Source organism: Priapulus caudatus, unplaced genomic scaffold (assembly GCF_000485595.1).
Source record: "Priapulus caudatus unplaced genomic scaffold, Priapulus_caudatus-5.0.1 Scaffold126, whole genome shotgun sequence".
In the NCBI taxonomy this organism is placed as follows: domain Eukaryota; kingdom Metazoa; phylum Priapulida; class Priapulimorpha; order Priapulimorphida; family Priapulidae; genus Priapulus; species Priapulus caudatus.
The window spans coordinates 40,256-48,092 of NW_014577187.1; the positions used below are offsets into that span (position 1 = coordinate 40,256).

General features: G+C 42.2%; 1 protein-coding gene across 1 annotated transcript in view; it reads left to right on the forward strand.

Annotated features, from left to right (window-relative positions):
• Nucleotides 1-277: 277 nt before the first annotated feature.
• LOC106805761 (L-aminoadipate-semialdehyde dehydrogenase-phosphopantetheinyl transferase-like) overlaps nt 278-7,837 on the forward strand; it is a 10,226-nt gene continuing 2,666 nt past the window's right edge. The window contains exons 1-2 of the mRNA XM_014807475.1: nt 278-386; nt 787-1,011. The gene's annotated coding sequence lies outside the window, so the exon portion shown is untranslated. The remainder of the gene's footprint in view (nt 387-786; nt 1,012-7,837) is intronic.

Genomic DNA, 7,837 nt, shown 5'->3' on the forward strand with positions numbered 1-7,837 from the left:
AAGGGTACAGTTCTGTTCAAGCTGAAACTATAAAGAGTTGACTATGTTACAGATATGTGGCACTATATACATTTAAAATGGCAAAAAATCAATTTAATTTAAATCATTTTTTTAAATTGATACAGTTTGTTCAAGCTGAAACTATTAAGACTTCACTGACACTATGTTACAGATATGTTACACTATGTGAATTTAAAATTGCAGATGGTGTTATCAGCCACATTGTCATGGTTAGGCGGACAATGGGAAGTATCCAATGGGCATTTAATATTGGAAAATGGAAACCGTTGAGGGAAGAATGGCTACTAGCTGCACAGTCTGTTCAATTGGAAGAGAACCAAAGAATACACAAATTTGTTTTCCGTAAAGATGTCAAAGCCGCACTAGTTAGTATCCTACATTAATTCATGATAGACTAGGTGCTCACAAAATGTGAATTTTGCAATACTTTAGTAATTATACAGACATGGCAGAATCAGATAATTACCATGTCTGCTCTGAGTGTAAAGTAGATTCTTCATTAGTGGCTTGATAAATTATTGATTCTGGTTTGAGAATTATCACTACGTGAAATAGCCCACCTATGGATTGTGATCATTGTGCATGAATTTTACATCGTTAGTATTATGCCCATTTAATTTAATAAATGGTATAATTCATATGTTCAATCTACAACTATACCTGTCATATATTCAAAATTATAAAATTCTATAATCGCATCTTTAAAGTTCTCCACATCGGCATTCAATTAGGTTTTTTTTTAACCACACACAAACCTCTATGCAGGTTGGACGATTGCTGCTGCGCAAAGTCATTGCTGAGAAGCTCGATATTCCATGGCAAAAAGTGAAACTGGTGAGAACCGAAAAGGGGAAACCAATTCTGGAGGATACCGAGGACCATCGCATTAGTTTCAATATTGCTCACCAGGGTGACTATACTGTGCTGGCATCAGAAATGGGGCCGTCAACAGTTGCATTGGCATTGATGTCATGAAGGCAGAAAGACCAAGTAAGTTCGTTATCATATTTGTAATGTATTGATTCATTATATTAATATTGCCCATACTAGATGGCGCTAGTTGTTCTCCCCTGAGGATAGAGCGGGAAGGATAGCGAAGGACCAGAGTAATGATGCCATTGCATTGTCCGTTGTGTTTGTTATACTTGCGTTTATTTCACAATAAATCTATGTGAATACATCACAAATGGCGACAAGGATCGGATCATGAACACACACGATAAGTAGGCGTGAATAGAAGAAACTGTCGTACTACCAACCATCGGTATTTCCGATTTCGTTGATCCACACCGGGTGACGAAACGGAGCGCGCATATTTCTCAAAATGGCGATCAGCTTACCATCGTTTGCTGAATTTGAAATGCACCCTCGAGAAACCGCACCTACCCGGTTTGAGAAATATGTGAAGAGACTTGGCAACATGTTCACAGCCATGGCGGTCACAGATCCTGAAAGGCGTAAGGCTATGTTCCTGCACCAGCCCTCGACACTAACGGTTGTCCGATTGCCCGGGACAAGTGAAAGTCTATGTCGGACAAGTTATTCTCTTGCCTAGTTGCCCGATCAGACAACTGAAAAATTCTAGTTGTTTAATATTCTTAACATCCTCTGAGCCAGGGCGCTATCGCACCACATTCTCACTTCAAACGTTTTCAAAGGTTCCTGAAAAAAGCAGCCCACGACACCCACTGTTACCATTACAGATTTATTCAGAGCGGCAATGCGTACCTCCCTGGCCAGGGCGGCATTGATTTATGTACTGGGGTGGGGGTACGATTTTTTATAAGTCGGTTGGGGCATATTAATTACTGAATATGTAGGTTTTTCCTGTGATTGAGAAAAAAGCTGCAATCGGTAATGACACACAATGAGCGTGCCAGCATGCAAACATAAACGTGTGAATTTCATTACAATTTTACATGTACTGTATTTACTTGTGTATAAGTATAATTCATGTATATTATCAGTCTCACCCCATATTTTGCATTGAAAAGTTGGTACAAACATTGGTACATTAACAAGATTTCTTAGCCTTGTCTATAAGTCGCACCCCCTGATTTTTTTTATTGAAGTTGTGTACAAAAAGCGCAGTTTATACACAAGTAAATACGGTATATATACTGTAAGTGTAATACGCACGCACGCATGCAAACGCGCGCGCAGACACATGCCTAGGTATGTGCGAGCCTATATGCACGCAGGGAATACTGGCAAAAATATCAGGAGTGTACAATATATATATATATCTACATCTATCTATATATGTTATATATGTATATATATATATATATATATCTATTTATATAACATAGATCTCTATATTATACACTCCTGATAATATGATATGCACTGAACCAAAAGAGGACATTAATGGCTCATAGATTGCACAAGTAAATTTTGGACAAGTAAAATCAAAATTCGGACAGTAAAAATTGCATCTTGTTGCCCGACAGGACAACCAGATCTGAAAATAAGCGTCGAGGCCTGTGCACTATATAGGTGAGGAAGCATGTGACATTATCGATACATTAATCATACCAGAACCAGCCGCTGGTGAACATGAGGATACAAACATATACGACCGAACCATAAAAGCGATGGCCGACTACATCGAACCTCAAAGGTGTACAGACCACCATGTGTATTCTTTTCGCAAAGAAACACAGAGAACTAGTGAATCAGTGACAGAATTTCACACTAGACTGCAGATCCTGGCTAAGAAGTGTGGTTTTCAAGACAACAATGTCGAGATCAGACGACAAATTATACAAGGCACTTCAAGCTCGCGCCTACGGAGGAAAGCAATAGAACAAGGCTTAACCTTAGAGCAACTTTTAAAAACGGCTCGCGCGATGGAAACTGCAGATGAACATTCTCAAGAAATGGATCGAGAGACGTCACATGCAGTGAACAGCAAACCGTTTCATCAGGAAAACAAACACATGCCTAGTGCCAATTATCACAGCAGACGTCAAGTGAAGCCTGACAAATAGCAAAACACCACATGTGGACTTTGCGGCGGCTTGTATCCACACAAAGAACAGTGTCCTGCTCGAGGGAAAACTTGTCATAAGGATGTGTCGAGGAAACCCAGCTGCACAATCACAGGGACAAATCAGTCAGCACGGGCGAGACAGACCAATCAGACACCGAGCGCGTGCAATAGAGATAGGGAACGCATCTGAGATAAAAGACAGGCGATCTGAAAATTCGGCTGTCAAGTGTGATTTTAGTGATAATAACATTGATGATGACGGGTATACATTTCGTCTTGCTGGCACACCAGTGCGAGTAATAGCTGATTCTGGGGCATCGGTGAATGTTTTGAACGAGACAGATTATCTCGCAGTAAAGAACAAGCCGAAGCTTACACACTCAAATTCGAGAGTGTACCCATACATGTCAGCAGAACCATTCAATCTACTTGGGAAATTCCAAGCTGATGCATCGAATGGTCAGTATACTTGCAGAGAGACATTCTTCGTGGTGAATGGACCAAGCAGTTCGCTTTTGAGTTGGAAAGCGTCTCAGAAGTTAAACCTGATCACATCGGTCAACAGTGTGTCTGAACCAAAATCGCATCCTGACACAGACATTATGAGTGAATTCCCCACAGTGACCGCTGGGATGGGAACATGCAAATGTGATCCTGTCAAGGTTGTTGTCGATGAATCGATCAAACCAGTAGCACAACCTCATCGACGTATTTCTTTTCACGTCAGAAAGAAAGTCGAACAGAAACTGGATGAACTTTAAAGGGCTGACATAATAGAACGAGCTGAAGGTCCAACACCTTGGATATCACCTATAGTTGTCGTTCCAAAGCCAACAGGTGACGAGATACGCATCTGTGTCGACATGCGTGCAGTCAATCAAGCAATAAGTCGTGAACGTCATGTCATACCTACCATTGATGACATTGTAGCTGACCTGAAGTGTTTAGTAAGGTTGACCTAAGGCAAGGCTACCACCAGATCATGTTACATCCAGACTCACGCCATCTCACCACGTTCTCGACTCATGTCGGATTATGGCGTTATAAACGTTTGAACTTTGGTATGTCATGTTCAGCTGAAATCTTTCAGAAGATTGTCAGTGACGTCATCAGTGGCATACCAGGTGTCAAGAATATCAGTGATGACATCTATGTGGGGGGAAGAAACATGAAAGAACACGACCGGCATCTTTGAATGGTGTTACAGCGACTGACTGAGAGCAACTTGCGTGTGAACCTGTTGAAGTGTCAAGTTCGTGTACCAAGCATGTTGTGTTTTGGACATATCTTCAGTGGTGAAGGTATCTCACCAGACCCCAAGAAAGTCAGTGAGATTCAGACATTGAAATCGCCCAACACCGTCACTCAAGTACGGAGCTTACTGAGTTCTGCAGTGATTTGTTCACGCTACATCAGGGATTTTGCCACCATCACACGTCCTCTTCGAAGGTTGACACACAAGGATGAACCTTGGAGATGGACAGAGGAAGAAGATACTGCGTTCACGAATCTCAAGAATGCTTTATCTGCTGAGACGACCCTTGACCCCTGTTACTTTGATCCTGAAAAGGAAACTGTAATCTATACAGATAGAAGTTGAATTGGATTTGGAGCTGTGCTCACCCAGAAGGGTGTAGATGGAAATCTTGTGCCATTGTAGTACGCTAGCTATCCACTTACTGCTACTGAATCCCGCTATCCCCAGATTGATCGTGAAGCGTTGGCAATCTACTGGGCAGTGAAGCGTTTTCACCGGTATGTATATGGCAAGGACTTCAGAGTCGTGACACACCATTAACCACTTGTGTCGTTGTTCAATAACCTCTCATCAAAACCGTCCGCAAGAATCGAGCATTGGCTAATGGACCTGCAGAGCTATCGATGGCTAATGGACCTGCAGAGGTATCGTTGGCTAATGGACCTGCAGAGCTATCGATGGTTAATGGACCTGCAGAGGTAGCGTTGGCTAATGGACCTGCAGAGCTATCGATGGTTAATGGACCTGCAGAGGTATCGTTGGCTAATGGACCTGCAGAGCTATCGATGGCTAATGGACCTGCAGAGCTATCGTTGGCTAATGGACCTGCAGAGGTATCGTTGGCTAATGGACCTGCAGAGCTATCGTTGGCTAATGGACCTGTAGAGGTATCGATTTCACGTTGATTATGAACCAGGTGACAACAACCCGGCAGACTACGGTTCGAGACAGCCGAGCAGTACACCTGCTACATCTACGCTTGAGGGTGTAGACGAGAGAACTGACGGTCACATTGCATACATAGTACGCAATGCTGTGCCAAAGCAATGACTCTAAGCAAAATTGAAGCTGCAACAGCGAGTGATCCCGTTATACAGGCAGTTATCATGTGCATGAAATCAGGGCAGTGGTACAAACCTTCCCCTGGTGTCAGTGTTTCTGAACTGTCGAGATACGAGAAAATCAAAACTGAGTTGACATGCACAGCAGATCAAACTGTGCTTTTAAAGTCTAATCATATCGTCATACTTGCACAACTTCAGGAGAGAACGGTAGACATTGCACATGAGGGACATCTTGGTATTGTGAAAACTAAGGCTCTTATGAGAACGAATAGAACTGATAGAACTGATAGCTCTGATAGAACGAAAAGTCACATCGTGTCTATCATGCCAAATTGCCACACCAGTATCCAACCGTGAACCGTTGAAACCAACCATGCTACCTGGAAAGGTGTTTGAACTTACCAGTGTTGATTTCGCACACATCGAAGGGGAAACAGTGATGCTGTTCATAGACGATTATTCACGTTTCCCATTTGTGGTACCTGTGCGATCAACTGCAGCAGCAGCTGTAGTTCTAAAGTTAGATGAAATCTTCGAAACATTTGGGACACCAGAGACCGTGAAATCTGATAACGGACCTCCTTTCAACGGAGAGGAGTTTGCCAAGTTCGCAGAAACGATGGGTTCTAGGCATCGCAAAGTGACCCCTTTGTGGCCTAGAGCCAAGTAGAACGTTTTGTCAGAACGCTGGAAAAGCATGTGAAAATCGCGAAAGTCGAAGGAGTCAACTGGAGAAAGGCCCTAAAAGGTTTTCTTAGAACTTACGGATGTACTCCTCGATCACTCTACAACAGACGCTGCACCTGCTAAATTGTTCCTGAACCGTGTGATCAAAACCAAACTACCCCAGATTGTAGAACATGACCCTATCAGTGACACTGTACGCATATGGGACACTCAACAGAAGCTGAAAATGAAATTCCATGCTGATTCAGCCAGATATGTGAAACCTACTGACCAGTGTCAGAAATAACCGGGGGCGACGGGCGATTTCGCCCTCGGCGGAGCCCAAATAGCCCCCTAAAATCCTCTAAACCCAATTCTTTGGTGGGACCATTTTCTTCAGCGTCGCCCTCATCTGCAAAATTTCTGTTCTAGGAGCAGCATACAGAATTAACATTTTCACCTCACTTTCGGCGAGCTTTCCGTTTTACAGGAATTAATTTAGATCTACAGCTATCGTAAATAAACGCACAATGCATAGTGGGAGAGGGAATGAAGGTATCGGCTTTTGCTTGCATGTTACAGCGCTATACGAATCAGCTCTGTAATAATCAACTGATTCTAATCGCTTGCTTCAGTATGACTAGTCTTCGACCGATACGGTTTGTGAAAAGGTGTTTATTTTCCACAGCACGGCGCTCAGTACAGTATGTTGTTTACGAATTACGATCGATGTAAAAGACTACCAAAGACCGGTAATGCGACTATCACGTTGTACCTGGGGTACGGTGAATGTTGAGCTAGTTTTCACGGTCGCAGTGATTTTAACAATCAAAGGTACATTAAATATAAACACAGAAGTTATTACATGCAGGATACAAAATTACAAATATTACAAACATATTAATAAATCATGACACAAAATTATTATACAATATATAGCACCAACAATATCACATTAATGGTCTAATATAATCCAATGTAATAAAATGTTAACATGCATTCAGTTCAACGTGCAACGAAAAAGTAGCCCATAAAACAAAAAGATCGGTTTGGTGTTGATCGGGCTGTTCCGCAGTCCCATTTAATGCGTAATCAGTTACCACGAGCTGATAACATTCCGCGGCCCATAGACACCCCATTGAAGTTGACTGTGAACCCTCAGACGTCACCTTTTGATATAGATAGGTCATCACCTCCTATTCCCCTAAGGCGATCAACCCGGATGAGGAAGGCTCCAGAGAGACTTGATCTTTAGAGTTTGACTGTAGTGGATGAGAATGTTGTGAAAGCGGATAGCTTACAGCAATTTGTGAAATCTAATCTCCAGTTTATGATTGTAGACTAGTGGATGAGTTAACCTTCAGCGTTAATCTGTATGAGCATCAGGCTCTAAGACAGTAATTTGTGTTTGAGCAAATAGTCCAAAGTTGATGTTATTGCGTTAATTATTCGTGTAATTTTGTGTGAAACCAATATCAATGGTTATCCAGTGACTATAAGGAAGCTGATTCAGTTAAAATCCACCAGGAAGGGGATGTAATGTATTGATTCAATATGACACGTGACCACTATTAAATCACTACCGGTTCATTACCCTGTTAGGTTAGAGGATGTGACGCGTCATCGGCCGACCAATCGGAGGGCCTGCAGCTCGTGCACTAAAGCTGATGCGACGTTTTGTGGTTGCATTATTTAGGCTGGCTATTGTGTGTGTCAATGACATGCACATGGAGATGGGTGGATGGTTACTGGTAATATAAAACGCATATAAATGCACTATTTTGTCTCTAGAAAAAGCCTTTTTTGGCATTTTTTTTCGCCGAAATTCGGCAC